This window comes from Diorhabda carinulata, chromosome 9 (genome assembly GCF_026250575.1).
Source record: "Diorhabda carinulata isolate Delta chromosome 9, icDioCari1.1, whole genome shotgun sequence".
Lineage (NCBI taxonomy): Eukaryota > Metazoa > Arthropoda > Insecta > Coleoptera > Chrysomelidae > Diorhabda > Diorhabda carinulata.
In genome coordinates this window covers 15,635,612-15,654,376 of record NC_079468.1, presented here as the reverse complement: position 1 = coordinate 15,654,376, position 18,765 = coordinate 15,635,612, and the positions used below count along the sequence as shown (strand labels likewise).

Genomic DNA, 18,765 nt, shown 5'->3' with positions numbered 1-18,765 from the left:
CTTATGACCTTTTTTATATATTTTTTCAAATTATCGATGGATTACTCAATAGATAATATTTTTATATTTATTAAACAATATATTTATAATTGAAAGAGGCTTAAAATCAAAACCATCCATCAATATATTCACATTTTAGCTATGCTCAAAATTGTTTTATCAGAAAAAAAGGTAAATATGTAAATTGGAACTTGAGTTGATATCTTTAAAAGTACAATTCTTGGCTATTATTGCACTTATTTCAAAATTCATGAGTAAGAGTATTTGTCATTGTAAATATCATAAATGGTGTCATATTTTCTATTTTTGAAAAGAGCTAGAAGTTATATAGTGTTGAATAACTGTAGTGAATAAGGCAAATCTAGATAGAAAAAAAGGCTCTTATCGGTCAAAAACTCGAAAATCAAAAGTGTGAAAAAGACAACGCATTATTTTTATATGTTATTAATCATAGTTCTAAATAAATTTATTGGAACTTAGACTAGGAAAATATTCGCCCGTTTCATACTAAAAACACGCTAATTTGGTGTTCTCAAGGTTACATAATCCCTTTATTGAGGTCCCAAATTCGGAAAATCAATTTTATCCGTTTTACTAATCATTCGATGGGTTGATATCTAGTTCGTTGGAAGTTTTCCTTTATTATGGAAAATAATTTTCAGTAATTAATGTCCAATTAGAATGACTTTACCCTAGCTAAAGTAAATATAACCTAATCCATTCGGTAAACTCAACCAAATCTAATTAGAAAATGGATCGGTTCCTTGGTCTGCTCAACAACATCAAGTGACAATTCCCAATGTAAATGAATATGGAGTAAATGAAAAACGTGAACAACAATATATCTTTCCTACAACCTAGTCCCCATTTTCTAAAAATTGACCACCAAAGATTAAACCAATCCAATTATTGGTTGAGCCAAGAAAATACTATACTAAGGTGTTTTCATTATGGTATAGTAAAATTTCGCAATTTTAGTTACAGTTTTTTCTTAGATTTTAATTTTGATCATTCCCTGCAAGCCGCAGCACGAAAGTTTTTATTGTAATTAATTATTCATGGAATGAATAATATTTAAATATAAAATGGGAAATTTGATGAAAATAATTGTAGAAGAGTTTGTAGTGGAAATTTTCATTCTCCCTTTTCTCACTATTACGAGGATATATTGAAAAATTCTTAGCATACTATAGAACCAAACAAAATTTCAATGTCAAAATATTTTATTACTCAGCATATTCTGCCCTTAATTGGATACATTTATTACAACGAACCGGCAACGTCTCTAGACCTTTGAAAAAAATGTTAGTCGGACGGAGCCAAATCTGGTGAATGGAGAGGTGTTCTAGTAATTCAAACCCTAAATCACGAATTTTTTGTATGGCAACATGAGATTTGTGTGCAGGGGCGTTGTCCTGCAAAAACAAAACTCCTTAGTATAGCTTTCCGCGTTTTTTCTCTTTAATTTTCTTCCGTAGAGTGGTCAGTGATTTCGGATAGTAATAATCTCCAGTTATTGTTCTACCCGTATCCAAAAAATCAATCATAATTACTCAATGGTAATCCGAAAAAACAGAAGCAAGAACTTTTCCAACAGATTTTTGAACACGAAACTTCTTAGGAATCAGAGTGTCGCCATTCCATCGATTGTTGCTTTGTTTATGGATCATAGAAATGTACTCAAGTCTCATCTATAGTAACAATTCGGATTAAGAAGTCTACAAATCGAACGCGATGCTTCTACCCTTGCACGCTTTTGGTCAACATTCAAACATTCGGGGATCCATTTTGCAGCAATTTTTCTCATCTCCAAATTGGCGTGAACTATATGATGAATGCGTTCGTATGAAATATTCAGTGCTTCAGATATCCATTTTAGACCAATTCGACGCTCTGATTAAATCATGTCATGATTTGCATCGATATTTTCGGGGACTGACACAGAAACTGGCCTTCCCGATCGGTCAACAACTTCAATGGAAAATTTACCTCTTTTGAAGCTTGCAGTTCAATTTTTCACGGTCTCATATAAAGGACACTGATTACCAAGGGTATTAAGCATATCTTCGTAAATATGCTTACCTCTTAACCCTTTTAAATACAGGTACTTGATGATGGCTCGTCGCTATGGTAACGCAATATTTTGGTTATGCATGGAACGGGTCTAGGCTAACTAGATATCAATACATCTTCGTATATATCTATCATACTTATATTTTACTTTCGATTTTGAGTATGTGTTTGTATATATCCTACTCCAAATAATCTTTTCAAATTCAGCAAAAACGTTTCGGTTTCAAAACCGTCTGTTTGGTCGAACAAGTTTGTCCACTTTTAGCATATTGTTTTCAGGACCAAAGGATATCGCGATATCATCGTCCTTAACTGGATTATTCTACATCTAAGACTCTCATACCACGAGCAACCTCAAAGTTATTATTTTATTACTCCAATAAATTTTATAACTTCATAAGCGTCCTTCACCCTATTTTTTGACCTAAAGAAATCTTAATGTTAAGCGTGCAGATATTACAGATATTGCAATCAGGATCTTACTGAATAGTCTAAAATAGCAGATTGACAAGCCAGAAAAGTTTAAAACAGATGCAGCGTGTTCATTTCTAATATAACAATTTATTCAACGTAGTTTTTACCATCCCTCATACAATTCGAATTGCCTCAATATCTACAAGCATTAAAATATATTTTGTTAAAAAATATTTCATAGTAGAATGTAACTAACAATGTAACAGTTTGAGATAAATGCATGTGCAATTAAGATTATAAAGAAAATTAATGTATTCAATTCTTCTAAGACTATAATTCATTGAATTAAATTTAATCTCATTTCCTGCATTATCTCCAACATCTCATTTCGTCTAGTTCCTAAAGTTGGTATATCTGAACAAAGCCCGCCTCTTAAAACCGATGTCATTTCTTGAATAAACTGATTGTTCTAGACTTAAATTTATGTAATGTGAAATGCATTGCAAACGACAGCAAACCCGGAGACTACAAACTCTGCGGGTGCCATGACCCAATTTTTGAATTGTTTTTAGAAAAAAATTTTGGGTCAGTGATAGAATTGACCTTATCTCTCTACACAAATTCATCATTCAATATGTGGTACGAATAAATTAAAACATTAGACTACATTTATTTCGATTTTCATGCGGCTAGCTAAAAAAAGGGTAAAAAGCAGATTGGTATTAACTATATTACAGCCGTCAATATAATGTGTAGCTAGACAAATATACCAAATATTGCTCACGAACAAATATTCGATGTACAAACGCTCGATGTACGAGAAATATGGAATAAATGACCCCATGCTTTTTTTCACATTATTTTATGCTTATTTCGAAAATTATTTTTACTTTATAGTTTGATGTGCTTGAGAGCGGATTTTTTTACTTCTATAAAACTATATTCATTTTTCACTTTTCAGTTTATTATTTATTCAATTGATTCCACCCTCGTATAATGGTTTCGCTGCTTTAATAACCACATCTCGTCGAAACTTGAATTGACCTTTAACAGTATAGTTGGTGAGGTTGTCGAAGGGCTTGATTTCCAACACGGAGATCGGAAATTCGAATCCTCTGTCAAACAAAATTTTTATTACATAAGCCAATTGCTCTTAGTCCAAAGGAGAGTTACAAGCGAACAAACCCATATGCAGGTGACGAAATATAAGCGTGTTGAAATAAGAAAGTTTTCCAGAAAATTGATCCTAAAACTACATTACAGCATGATGTTAGTATAAGATTCCTCTGTATCATTATTAGAAAGAAGTAACGCTAGTATAAGTTTTATCTAAAGATGACTATGACCGCAGAATGATATTTTGTGAAACCATAACGCCAAATATTAGACAATTAGTTTACTAGTAAGAAGAAGTCATGTTAATGTGAAATGGTACAGGAGGTGATTGCCACAATTTTGTAAATACAAATATTAAATAATTGCAGGAATATTGACTGGACCTTTTAACTTTCATTGACTCACTCTTTCTAGAAAGCAATGTCAACCTATTCAGATTTGTCAATAAATTACATAGCTCTTGCATTAAAAATTACAGATGTTATAATCTTAATGAAATTTGGTTTCAGCACAATAACCATACTTTAATGTTGCTTATAGGGATAAAATTTTGCGATACAATAAGGTGTGATAGCATCTCCGTTGTTATTTTATAACATCCAGTTGCTTCATGTTTCTTTAGCATCTTATAACTGTTTTCATTTCTTTAACTGAAAATGTACTAGCTCATGATCTTCTTTTGTTTTGTTTATGTCATATCTAGTTGTTTATCGACGTATTATTTCCACGTTGCTATAATATCCATCGCACTTATTATCGATTCGATGGTGAGTATCGATCTGTGTATCAAGAGTTTCAAATTCTTTGTTGCAATGTCGGTCTTACTTCATTTATGTCCCAAACTTCTCCCACTTCCCTTGATATGCTTTATTTTGCTATGCATCAACGATACCCATCATTTATCAATTGACTTCTCACCTCTTCCTGAATGTTTTTAATTAGAGAGAAGCTGTGACAATGAACAGACGTATTAACCATACCAAACGGTCATTTTATGTCATCAGAGATTTATCCCATCTGTCAATATTATCACATTTCATTGTCTACCAACCACATTCTCACTTTCACAATCATTTTCCACACAGAAATCAATAAACGATTTAAATTAAGAAGAATAGCACAGAAATACGATCTTCCAGTATTAAATTTTAGCTTTTGAGTGTGTGTTTGTGTTAATTCAAGAATTTTAGGTATAATTCCAATTTCAAAGTGTTTTATGGTTCAAGAAAAATTGTAATGTTCGTCGCCGTTAGTTTTAAAATAGTTGACTATTAACTCTAATTCAGATACACCTCTCGTACTAGCGTACTTGTGTACTCTTTCGACTGCATGTATACAGTTCAATTGTTTTCAACTATATCTATATCTGGATTTAGATAGCGTTCTTTATTTCAAACTCATGAAATCCGTGCTCTTTTAATCGTTTCGTGTAAGCGAAAGTTTTTAAAATACATTAAAAGACATCTCTAGGAAAATAAGTTCACTATCATCGCTTGAATAATTACAAAAGTTTCTTGTTTAAGGAGTCTACAAAGTATAACTTACTTTATTGCATTTTCGTTTTTCTGTTCAAGATAAATGTTTGTCTTATATATGCAATTAAGATTCACTTTGTTGAGAAATATTATAGTTCGAAGCGTTTACCATGCTTGAATATTATATCAAAAGTTTCGAATACGATAATAAGAAGCTTGTTCGAAAAACATTATGTATTAAACGTGCATACAGCGTTTCCGTAGCTTCTGCTTTAAGCCAATGTTTTTCCACTGTGGGACAGCGGAAATACTTTTAATTCGTCACAATATTATGAGAGAACAGACGACAGAAAACTGTCTCATGCATTAGGTGAATTGTACACGATTGTGGCTTTACAGAGATTGGCCTCTTTCGTCTATTTTCGGTTCGCAAAGCTGAAGGTCGAGTTAAGAAGTAAAAGATTTAACAGCGACGGTCTATAGGTCCGCAACTTTTCTCACAACTCAAAGCGTTCCTATAGATTGCAAGACGTATTTTATTTCAAATCTTCTCCAAGGTTCAAACGACTGTATTCAAATGTGTTTTAAAGTTTGGTTGGTCCATTCTGGGTCCTTGAAACATCCCGCTATACTTGATCCATTTGATTTTTTACATGATCTTCAACTCAATTGTAAAACAATTGCCCTTCATGTTGTTTTCTTCAACATAATTCGAATTATATTTTAATTAAATTTTTTCATTATTGTCACCTCGCGTTATCTTGATCTCATATAATATTTTCCACAACACATCACACATTTTTGTGCACTTTGCATAGAAGCATATCATTGTTCAAAAATTTTTAATGAAACGATTTATTTCGAGTGAAAAGTGCAAAATATGTTTTTTGAATACAGTCCATAGGACCTCTACAGGCCCTTGAGAAAATTTTTTGTGGTAAACTTTTTATTTCAAATATCCCCATATAGAGTGTAACAACAACAACAAAAATTTTGGGCCCAGAGGATAGTTTATCAAGTATGGTTGGGGCTTGGTGTGTTAAAGATGCATTATAGTAGCCTAGACGCTTTAGACTAACGTTATGAAAGGTATGTGGAAATGAAGGGAAAATATATATCGCAAGCTCAGAAGAACTTTGTACTTAGTCAAAAAAGTACATTTCTTAGAAAAACTGTTATCTCATGATATATCCAGAATTTTTCCAATGCCTTGCACATTATATGTGAATAATCCAATGTGTCTCAGCATTATATAGGACAGTTGATTTAAAATGCATTTTCTGAATCGTGGAATAACTGAAAGAAATATAAAATGATTATTTCGAATTATGTCTCTCTTTCTGAAATAATACACTGTTACACTATAGTTCTTTTATTGAGATTTATTGAACAACAGCAACGACAGATTTATTTTGTTAGATCGAATAGATCTATCATAATAAAATAAAAAATAGTACCAAAAGTAGAGATAGATATATTTTGAACATAAATTAGTACTAGAATTGGACCCATAGTATTGATTGTACCAAGGTGCGTCACAAAAATATGAAAATGCTTATGTTAATCAGAATATAAGAAACAGAAAATGACACTTTGGTTGGATATGAAACAAAATAATATAAGCACAGTTATATATTTAAAAATGAAAAAAGTAGTATGGGTACATAAAATAAAAACTTTTTCAATTTAAAAAACAATACATTAGGTAATATATAGAACCGTCAAATTTCTTAACTTCATAGTTCAATAAATAGTTCCTGCTACAACATACTCGTATTATAAGTACGACCATGTAGTATCACAACTGTTGATGATACATTAAAAAATGTAATTTTATAAAAAGGAAGCAGCATTTTATTTTTCAGTCAGTCTCTTCTAAATTTATCGTAGTCCTATAATATGAATTAACATAATTAATTGGAATAATATTTGTTTTAAATTTGTTCCACAATGTAACTTGTTTTGTTTTCACTCAAATGCTGTGTTTCTGTATATCCTTTGACTAACATCGGATAAAAACCTTAATCTTTATGGAGCCTTGAAAAATTTGGAACTTTGACTTTCCTGAAATCACTTTATTCAAACAAACAAATGTTTTATAGAAGAAAGCCAAGAGATGTTGTTTCTCAACTCGCAAATGTTTTAATGTCCTACTATTTAAGTTGATTATTATCCTTATTGAAATAATCACGCCAAGCTTCCTGTAGTATTTTAAGTTTATAAAAATCTTCTTATGTGAGTTCTTTAAATACTACGGCTTTTCAGTTTTTTTTTGACGAAGTACGAAATGAAGTAGCAAATTGCTGTGAGCAATAAATAAGGCCACATCTCAAGTATCGTTTAATTTGTTTTTCTTTTACACTATTTTGTTAATATCTACGGATCAAAAATTTATGGGTTATTGATTTAACTCTTAAATTATTGACGGCATAAGTGTAGACGGATAAGTATTTATTTTTTGCTGCCCGCAGCAATTATCGCTATAAAATATGATGTCGACGTTAGAATCAAGTACACTTTTTTAAAGTACCATCTTAGTGTTTTTCACTTCACGATTATATATTGCCTGTTCTTTTCGGCCACCTTCTTTAATCTGGATAATTCTTTTTCTTTGAGGTGGTCATCATGATGTCCTTTTCTCATCAATGGCGTTTTTAAAACTTTCATACAGATCACATGGACCTTTTTAGGTATATAAAAAGTATATAAACTTCTAATTGAATATCCTACTGAAAGTTGAAGCTGCAGCAGCAATTAAATTATTTTGCTCCTGGAGGGTTTTGTTATCTCGATACAAATCTGCTAAACATTTATCATCTGAAATATATTCTCTTGTTGTTTGAAGTCACAATCTTGAGTATAGAATTTATGTTAAGCTATCTTTTATTTCAGAGCCTATTTTTTAGCGATTACCATGCGTTCCGCGTCCATCAGATTACATGAGGCTTCCATTTATTGTTTTTTTTTCTTTAAAATAGCTGTCTCACTATATCTGTCTTAAATGCTTAGCATAAGAGAGATTTTCAAACAAAAGAAAACTTTGAATAGAATTTAAATACTAATTTCCATGAAAATCGATGTTTCTCAAAATTCTACGGCTTTACAGTTTTTATCGCTAATGACTGTTATTTGATGTACCTCTTTCTTACGATGTAATAAATTTTCTTGTTAACAGTTTTGTATGTGTTGAGATGGAATTTAAGTGTTAAACTCATAATAAAGTTTTAAGTGGCCGAGCCGGGAGCTAGACAGTGAATTAATAAAATTTATAAAGTAAGAAATAGAACTAATGAAACATTTATACCGTTTAAGAGTATATATCTACTTTCTAGATTTTTCAATTAATACTTCCATTATGAACTATAAAAAATTGCTTTCTTATGAATATTACAATTTGAACCTTTACATTGTCCAACATTTGCCAAATTCGTTGTAGTTCTCTAGAAAACATGACCGATTGTGTTATTTACATCATTATGTTCCCTAGCTAATTCCTCTGAATTCGCTTCCTTTTCCTTTCCAGTTACCGTATCACTTTTTTTGAATTCGAATTTTCATTAAAATTAACCGAAAGCAATACTTCATATATATAGCACGATTTTTTGGTTCCTTATTAATTTTTGTTTATGAAATTAACAATTTAACTTTAAAGTAAGTACCGGAAAAATTTTTATAATATTTTGTCTCAACTAGCTGAAAAAATGTGCTTCACTGTGAACTGTTGAATAGAGCAATCTTGTACATTCTTGGTTAAAACTAGAGTTCAAACTAGAGTTCAAACTAGGTCAAACTAGAGTTCAAACAAGAAGTTCAAACTAGAGTTCAAACTAGAGTTCAAACTAGAGTTCAAACAAGAAGTTCAAACTAGAGTTCAAACTAGAGTTCAAACTAGAGTTCAAACTAGAGTTCAAACTAGAGTTCAAACTAGAGTTCAAACTAGAGTGCAAACTAGAGTGCAAACTAAAGTTCAAACTATAGTTTGAGTTTAAGTTCGATATCCAGTTTTACAGTACATTATTGAGTACTACAAATGAATGGAAGCAGAAGACATTTACGCTAAGTTGCTAGGCTCTATAAAAAGTATAGAAAAGACCAAGTGGTACAAGAAAACTTTATTGAATATTTTGGATATGGTTGCATATTACCATGAAAAATGGAAAAAATTTCAAAACGTGAAAAAATACTCACATTCAAGACCAAACAGACTGAAATGCAGGATTTTCTGAAAACATAAGAAATGATGATTAAACAGACCACTATTTCAAAAATATAATTTTGTAAACAAAATCAGTTTGAATTTTTTGAAAATTTTTCTGTTAAAATATGTAAATCAATTAATGTCATGAAATTGGGAAAGTAATATCACTGAAAATGGCCACTTCTAAATTTTATTATTAATGATTATATTATTAGTCATAAATAGTCCGAATTCTGCTATTTGGTTTATTTAATTTTAGACGCATCAGCAGATAGTCTCTGGCCCCGTCTTCTTCTCCAACTACACATCGTTAGTTAAGTATAATACCGTCATAATAATTTAAAATAAAATCTCATTTCTAGCTTGTTAATTCACTAAACGTTATTCCTCGATTCCCTGTTTATTTGAAGAGAAAGGTGTTCGAGCAATGCGTTCTACCATTTCTAGCCTACTAAGGTGCTAAAATTCTAGCTACCTTAAATAAAATCCAGGTAATGCACCGAAGAATGGAACGAACGCTGAAGTTTATCTTTAAGTGAAAGATTGATAAATATGACATGACGCAAGGCGGCAGATGTAACGGATTCGGTAGGAAGAATAAATGAGTTAAAGTGAAACTGTGCAGAACATGTGGCCAGAAGAACAAACAAGTGGTGGACCAAAACTCAGTTAAATGGCAGCTGCTAGGAACAGCACAGTGGCAAACAGCACAGTCGATGCTCAGTTCATCAACAATGTTCCAATATATGCCGTTCTATCTCTAACACCTGCAAAATTTCATCGGCTATTTTAGTGAAACGCTATTTGGAACAAGACAATCTTTCACAACCAAATAGCAATCCAGGAAACTAATTGAACACGATACGATCAGTTACGACATCGTCATCGTGACAGCATATTTTGTATATCTTAGATCCGTTTAGACCTTTCTTTATAGCATGATTAAACGTATTTAGTCAGAAATTTCATTAATATTGAAACTTTCAATAAAACTCTTCAAGAAAATGAGACCTGGAATGCTACCTGTAAAGAGAACATCAAGTGAGCTGAATTAAACTAGAGGTTTTAGATATACCTACACGAATACCAATTTATCAATATCATTTAATCTTTTAATAAAAACAGTGAAACATGATCTTCACAAAAATATGACCTGACATGCTATCTGCGATATAAACTTAAACTTTTTTGAGTAGAGTGGCTAGCAAAGGAAAGCACATACTCATTCTCTCCGATAGCTAATCCCTGAAGTCTATTGATTGCATAAACTCTGGAAGCACTAGCCAAGAGAATCAAAGTAACCTTTATGTGGTAACCAGGCTACCAAGGTATACCAATTATGAGAAAGCAGATAGCTAGAGAATCTCACTGGAGAAATACTCCAGGTTAAGTAAAATTTTAAGCATTCATAGACACAATTTCAGCTGAGAAGTTTCAGAAACTCTCGGGATGTCCAGAACAAACATTAGATCGGTGATCTATTATTTGACAGGTCACCATCAAATACCACCTGGAGACGATAGGTATGACAGAGGCCGACTATTGTAGATTCTGCGAACAATTCATGGAAATAGCAAAGTATTGATGCTTCCAGAATGTACAAAATTTATTCAAAAACAATAATAAACTCCATGACACTTGGTAAACATCTAAAAATATTTGTTCATGATCGTCGAACAAAAAGTTCATATTTATTCAGCAGCAATATTGAATTATGGCTGTGAAACATGGACTCTCTCTAATAGAAAAAAAGTCGAACGTTACGTTCTGTAGAGATGTAATTCTATATTCGTTCCGGTAGTCAGGAAAGTAGTTGTTTTCTCAATCAATGACAGATCTATTTTTCAATCACTACAATTCAAAACAAAATCAGAAGTGAACATCTTTTCAGAAAATTTCATGTACTATATTTAGTAATTTTCACATCTTCTTTGTTCCGAAACCAATGTTGTTCCGAAGCAATGCTGAAATTTAACGCATCAGAACATCAAACTTCTATTTGAAAATCATTTATATCCTTCAACGGCTTATTAATTAGGCAAATTTAGCACATGAAAGGAATCAATTACTTCTGTAATAACACATAATTTGTTTTTGTGCGTAGTGGGTTAGTTCATAAAATGATTGAGAGTAATTCGTCCATAGTTGTATAGTTGCAAATTCGAATTTCATTTAATGTAAAATCCATATATTAGGTAATCGAATTCAAAAGGGAGTTGGGCCAAGGCTGCGTTCTTTCTCCACAACTAATCAATCTAAATTCTCAGTTGGTATTTCAGAAAGTGCTGGATGGGTTATACATCAGAGTAATATTAATCAAAAACATAAGATTCGCCGATGATACTACTATAATGGCTGAGAGTGAAGAAGATCTTCAAATCCTATTAGAAAGAATCAACCGAGAATGTGGAAATGTAGGACTCGCTATAAATGTTGAAAAAACTATATTCATGGTTATAGAATAGGTGCAAAAATACAAGTACCTTGGTTCAGTCAGAAACGCTCAAATGGATCCAAACGAAGAAATCAAGATCAGAATTGAAATGACTCGAAAGTACTGTTTTGTCAAGTACTCCTCAATGTTTGCAAACAGAAATCTAAACCTCCACGTCAGAATAGGATTCATGGAATGTTATGTGTGGTCAGTACTGCTGTATGGAGTGGAAACCTGGATCTTGAAAGCTCAAATGATAAAAAAACTTGAGGCATTTAAGATGTGGCTCTATAGGCGCATTCTGAAGATACTCTGGTCTGACAGAATCACCAACGATGAAGACTCCTTGGTCGCGGAAGAAAGCTGTTGACAATTATTAAGATAAGAAAAACATCTTACCTAGGACACATCTTACGCAACGACAAATACCTACTGCTACAGAACATAATTCAGGGTAGAGTAGAGGGAAAGAAAGAAGGAAGGAGGCAGGAAGAAGAAATCCTGGCACCGTAACATAAGAGAATGGACAAATCTCAGCGTCAGAGAATTGTTTCATGTTGCAATTAATCTATGCACAACAGAAAAATTGATTGTAAAAATGGAATCAAAAAGCTTTTATTCTGTCAATTATAGTAATTCTTACGAATCACATGTAAAGTACAACCAGTATAATCATCATAGAAAAAATACTGCATTGAAAACTTTTGTAAGCAAGCTATTTATTAAGAACTAATGAATTAATTTTCTTATCGATGAATACGTGTTAATGGAAGTTACAATGTCATGGCAAATATTGGAGAATCATGGAAATGAAGAATCCTTAAAAAATTTTCCTACTAACCTATGCTAAATGTCTAATAAATTTGTATATATTCTAATATGTATTTATCTAATAGGAAGAAATGTTTAAAAGCTAGAAAGACTAATTTACTACTAGATTATAATATTATGGTAAATAATTCAATGAGAAAGTAGTATCTATCATTCAAGACACAACTATCCGGAAAAAAACAACACCTTATTAATTTTGGTCAACATAATAATAATTTTATCTATCGAAGAATAATATATTGATTATAGCGAAATTGACAATTATCTCATTATTTAAACAGAAAATTGAGTCATTATTTTAATGCAATAACATTCATAAACATTAGAAACCAGTTATTTAAAGTAAGTTCATTTTCTGGGTGAATATTCTCTTGAACTTCTTGTCTAGTGTTGATTTCATTTGAAGCTGTGATATCTACATGTATGCCATGGGTTTGGTCACAATATTTTCTGAAATTCAGAAATATCAATTGAAATTTCAAATCTTCGCGTATTGATTTTCGTGAAAAAGGTATTTGTGTGGTATTTCTCATTCAACGTTTGAACTTCACGAATATTACTGTTAACTGATATGTGGCAAATGCCTTCAACTGAAATTGAGAAGATTGAAATTTTATACATAATTGCTGTTGCAACAACAGGCGAAATCAAAAGAGGTATGCAGATTATTCCATAATATGCTCTAAGATCGTTAATCTATTCCACATTCTACTATGAGCAGAATGAGGTAACAAGGCAAACCAAACAATCGGAATATGTGAATGGTATACAAACACAATGTAGACCTAAAATTCGAAACAAGACATACAGTTTTGATTATTAATGAGATAAAAATTTGACATAAATGAGGTATTCTTATTATAATATTTTCAGAATGAAATATTAAAAACTATTTAGTTAATGTTAGCAATCCAAAATATGTGATAAATATTTGTGACATCTGGTTTCTTGTTCTAAGAAAAAGTTGAATAAATTAAACTTATTAAAACATATCAAAACATCTAATTACATAGATTACGTATTACATCAATTCATCACTATAGTTGGCATAAATCCTAGATTCAATCGGAAAAACATATTTTAAGGGTAGGTAATTTAAAGGTTAGATCGATTTTATTCATCTATTGAATTCATCTCTAACCATGAATTTGCAATATTCAAATTCACATATCATGGCAACACTATATTTCAGAGGAGTACTAGGTTTCTTTTTTTCATAAAAAACTTGACGTTCCGTTCGCCGTCTACCGTCGAGCATGTCGACCAATTTTCACCGTCCATAGATTGATATGTTATTCTACCTTTCATATATTTTGTATTGTGCGCTCTAAAATTGAGTAAAAGCTAGTACTATGTATGAATACAAGGGAAAAGCAGAAACATGGAGTAAGATCTAGATTCGAAACAATGTACGAGATTTATTTTCATTCTACTACTCAGACCCAAAAAGACCTTTCATTACAGCAAAAACTAAGGAGAATAACTAGATTCCTCACTTGGTACATTCAACTGAATTAGAACCTAAATAACATTGAAAACCAAGAAAACAACTGAGCACCTCTTCTGTGAGGACGAAGATATCCATTGAAATTTTTTCATGCATGTTTTTAAAACCTAAACAAGGTAAGCCGCATAGCCCCCAAATAGGTATACAATAGGACAATAAGTCAACTAATTAGCGAAGTCGATTCACGTCCTAGTTCATCTCTAAAATAAGCCTGCTCTTCTCCGTTATTTAGATAAACTGTATCAAAAATATTCTCATCATATTATTTGTACCTACATTCATTGTTTATTTACTGTTATATTTGTATATCATGTAAACGAAACAATTATCATAATAGTATCATCATCTCGCCATGAAATAGAAATTTTGGAAATAGTATTTCTGAAAGCTTTTAGACGTGCCCCTATTTTCGATAAGAGAACGATGCTCGCAGAGGAGAACGGTAAGGGCGAGATAGACCGAATGAAGCCGTTCCAAATGAAAGTGCTAGAACCTGATCAATCGAGAAGATTGTCGAAAATATTTGAGTCAAATGAATGAAAGTGACATGCTTTCGATTGAGGGCACACACATGCTCTTAAATACATTTCAGTTGCTATTCTCGTAACAAGTTTAGTTCTAGCCGAATAATTAGCAAATTTGAGTGAAGACAAAACCGTAGAGAAATAGAATTTGGGTTAGCGATACAAGCGGTTTCAAAGAACCTTCTCTGTGAACAGAAAATGAGAAGTCCTGGAGATTATAAAAATTTTCTTTGATTACATAAACAACAGTTTCATTACTTGGTTAAACTTAAAATCGATAAACATGTTCTTTAATGTGTGAAGCCCTTTCGCCTCTCATAAAACTAGAAATAACTTTACGATATCTAGCATCAAGTGAATCGGAATGATATTCATTTTTGAATACACTGCTTACACTACCACAACACCAGCACTGACATACGGTTCAATAACCAAGTTTTCAGAGACTGTAGATAGTTTATCATCAGGTGATTTATTGAAAAGCTGATAATACCTATACTTCTCCTTCTTTCCCTTTTCTCAAGACTTAGTCTTGTATCTTTTACTATTCAGAAATAGAAGTCAAACAGTCATGCCATATCTTCGGAGGTCGACCAGGAGGTCTCCTTGAAGTTGTTTTTCCATCCTTTGCCCATTTAGACCATCGATCTTCGATAATTCTGTCGACGTGATCTCTCAAATATCGTCATCTTGATCTCATAAATATTTTATAGTTTTGCTTCTTATAGGATAATTCTCAATGGATTCATCTCTGCTGCCCTCATCATGTTCTTCCGTTTTTTTGTGTCTACTTGAATTTCTACTGCATACGTTTGTATAGGTATTACGAATAATCAAAAAAGCATAAACTATTATTAAAATGCCAATATATTTCACACAAACTGGTACATATATTCACATTAATAGTAACGATCCTTCTGCCGTCCTGAGGGATGTAATAGCTCTACTGAAGAGAAGGAAGATGCACCCCATCATAATAAAAATAATCGACGTTCCTGAACACCTCCAATTACACATATGTCAGAATGGAAAATAAACTGAGAATACTAGAATACTTGTAACGGCCGTTATCAAACAAGGAGTAGCCTCAACCCAATCTTGTTTAGCTTCATAATGGATGAGATAATAAACGAGATAAAGCAAGCTGGAAGAGAATACCTAATGGGAAACAAAGAAATAAAAATAGTATGTTATGCTGATGACGCAGTGATCATAATAGAAGACCTACAAAAGCTACTATATAGGTTTGAACAAATAGCGAAAGTTTTTAACATGCAAATATCCCTAAAGAAAACCAAATCTTTTACAGTATCAAGAGAACAGAGAAGATGTAAACTCGCAATATACGATCAGAGTGTAGAACAAGTGATGTCATTATAGAAATAGAAATCTAAAGAATGAAGTGAAACTCAAACAACATTAATATCAGGGTACCTGAGAGATGTAATTTGGCGGAATAAATGTATGACTACCAGGAGCAAAAGCAGAATGTACAAGACCTGTTTGAGACCAGTAATGACATACGCGATAGAGACCAGAGAAATGATGAAATAAGGGAGATATATGACATTCCAGATGTAGTGAGATGAGTGAGAAATCAGCGGGAGAGACCACGTGGACAGAATGTCAGATGACAGTTTGGCAAAGATTGCAAAGGAAGAAAAACCGAATAGATCCCGACCACCTACAAAATGGTATGAAAGCTAGTCTTCATCATCCCAGCTGCAGCTAGGCAACCATTGATCCAAACACATGACTAAGTCCTAACGTACGATGAAGAAGAAAGAAGAAGATCCTTCTTCCACTCGTGCTTGAATTTGAATGTTCCAATTCAGCGATAATATATCTTAGTAATTCTATTTTTTGGTTAGTTATTATTTTAATTACCACCATAGATGATTATGATTGACATTTAAGTTGGGTCGACTGTACATGTTCTAAATTTAATGTCTCATTACCCGTGACAAAATTCTTCTACAGACGTTCATGTGTTTATTAAAGTTATCTTCGAAAAATGTGCTTTCAATACCCGCTGGAACAATTTTGAGGATCATATTTATCCTTAGATAAAACCGCCGTTCTTTTTGTAATGAAGTACGTAATAGCCTCGGAAATTGACACGAAAATAGAAAGTAATAACTTATTATGCTAATGCCTGGATTCTGAAATGAGAAAAGTTAAATTTAAAAACGAGTAACACCTTCATAAAGTGATTTAGTATCGATTTGAATTATATACGCTGCTTGTCATCAGACCTGATATCTGAATTTCAGTTGTTGCTTCACTCTGGTTACTGAACACAATGTGTAATATTGTTTATCCTCATGATAAAAATACTAAATTTATATAAAAGTGTTATTTACGGTGATCGGAAAGAATGTTGGACAAACTAGGAGGTGTATTAATATACGGTTTGGTTTGAAGAGCACCTACCTAATTTGAAATATGGGAAGACTCGTGTATTGCCGAATACACCGACAGTCACAATCAGTATAAATAGTATAAAATTGCTGAAATATGTTTTTGCATGGATTTCGTAGTATTGTATTCATCACAGTCAATATTATATTGTATTTTCGCAGTAGGAAAACAACTCAGTAAGTTTTAGGTTACCTTCGGTATCTGAAAACGGGAACTTGATTATTAGCATTCGCATAATTCAGTGTAATTGTGAATGTTCGGATAGTGGTAGTAATAAAAAATGAGTATCATGAGTGGTTCCAGAAATTCCACCTTTATTCGATTTTACAATGTGAGGTATTTTCCACAAAACTTAATAAGATCACTTTCATATCAACTCCTAAGTGGTGAAGAATTTATAGCTGTGTCCAGGACAGTTATCAGTAAGTAATTATGAAATCAATTTGAAACTATCAGATTATTTCTCTGTTCCTTGAACACTTTGAATGAAATGTGGAAAAGAATACCGGGTTTAAGTAGTTTTTAATTATCTTACTCATGTTTGTCATTATTATTATACTACCATCACCGTCAAGCACAAATATAACTTAAGAACACATTCAACTACCTTACAAAGATTAATAAATTTAGAGTGCGAATCTCCGCCACAATACATAAATATGTTTTTCAATAATGTAATGTTTTTCTTATTTATTTCAACTATTTTTAACGATGGAGTGAATTTATTTACAGATTCACACTGGACTTTGGATTATGTACTGACTCCCCGCTATTTATACCAAAAAGAATCTCTCTATATAATTCTAGAAAGTAAACACACAAATAAATAAAAAGGATATTCGTAGAAATTGGTTTAAAAAAATAATATAAACTAAGTGCCCTTGTATATATAAAAACAAGTATGAAAACAATATCAAAGGCATGCGCCTCACTTCCACGAAATCCGCACCTAGCGCGTTACTTAATTTTCGATTATATTGAAATGATAAAACAGGATCGCCTTCACGGTCCATGTTGTTGATGAGTTAATAACAATAGCTTCAAATAAATAGTTATTTATACTAGAAGAAATATAAGTAACATTCAATATTCGAGAACGATTTGGCGCCCGAGCGAAAGTGAAGTGAAGTTCGAGACTAGTACTTACTTATTAATTCTTGAATCGGGAAATGGAATTATTTCTTTGTTTTACAGCCAAATTGAGAAAGAATATTCATCCAATATTGTTTGTCTGTCGCTTCTGCAAGAAAAATAGAGTTTGTTGACAATTATTTTTAACAACTTATGGCATAATATCATATAATATTGTATTTGATTAATAGATGGAAAAAATAATTTTGTAATGTGTATAAATAATTTTAGAATATTAACTAAATGCTGTCACACAAAAGATGGCAGAACTAAAAATTTATAAAATTTATATCATATCATAAAACTATTACTTTTGAGCGTAATTCATATTTTCAAAATATATTTCAAACAACTGAAACGTTTCAATGTTTGATAGTTGCTTTCACACTAAACTTTTAATGAAATTCAACTTTTTTGCGCAATAATAATAATATCGTTTTCTATATTCCACAAGCTACAAACTGGACAGACTTGACCTATTTTCAGATTTTCCCATTGGAAATATAATTAAATAGAAAATGAATATAACCTTCTCTCGAACATTTCACTATATAAATAATCATTCGGTATACAACTAATACTATAATTTTTTCACTTTTTCTCAATTATAAATAATCACCTTGTTACACAGGTGATAATTT

The 18,765-nt window shown here is 31.8% G+C and overlaps 1 protein-coding gene across 6 annotated transcripts in view; it reads right to left on the bottom strand.

Moving 5' to 3' along the window:
- The window catches only part of LOC130898025 (FMRFamide receptor), a 398,483-nt gene that overhangs the window by 284,386 nt on the left and 95,332 nt on the right, over nt 1-18,765 (bottom strand). For 4 of the 6 annotated variants that reach the window (XM_057807058.1, XM_057807055.1, XM_057807053.1 and 1 more), the window contains exons 2-3: nt 18,141-18,233; nt 9,267-9,300 (exon numbers count right to left, since the gene is read on the bottom strand). The gene's annotated coding sequence lies outside the window, so the exon portion shown is untranslated. The remainder of the gene's footprint in view (nt 1-9,266; nt 9,301-18,140; nt 18,234-18,765) is intronic. The other 2 variants (XM_057807057.1, XM_057807059.1) reach the window with 1 other exon arrangement.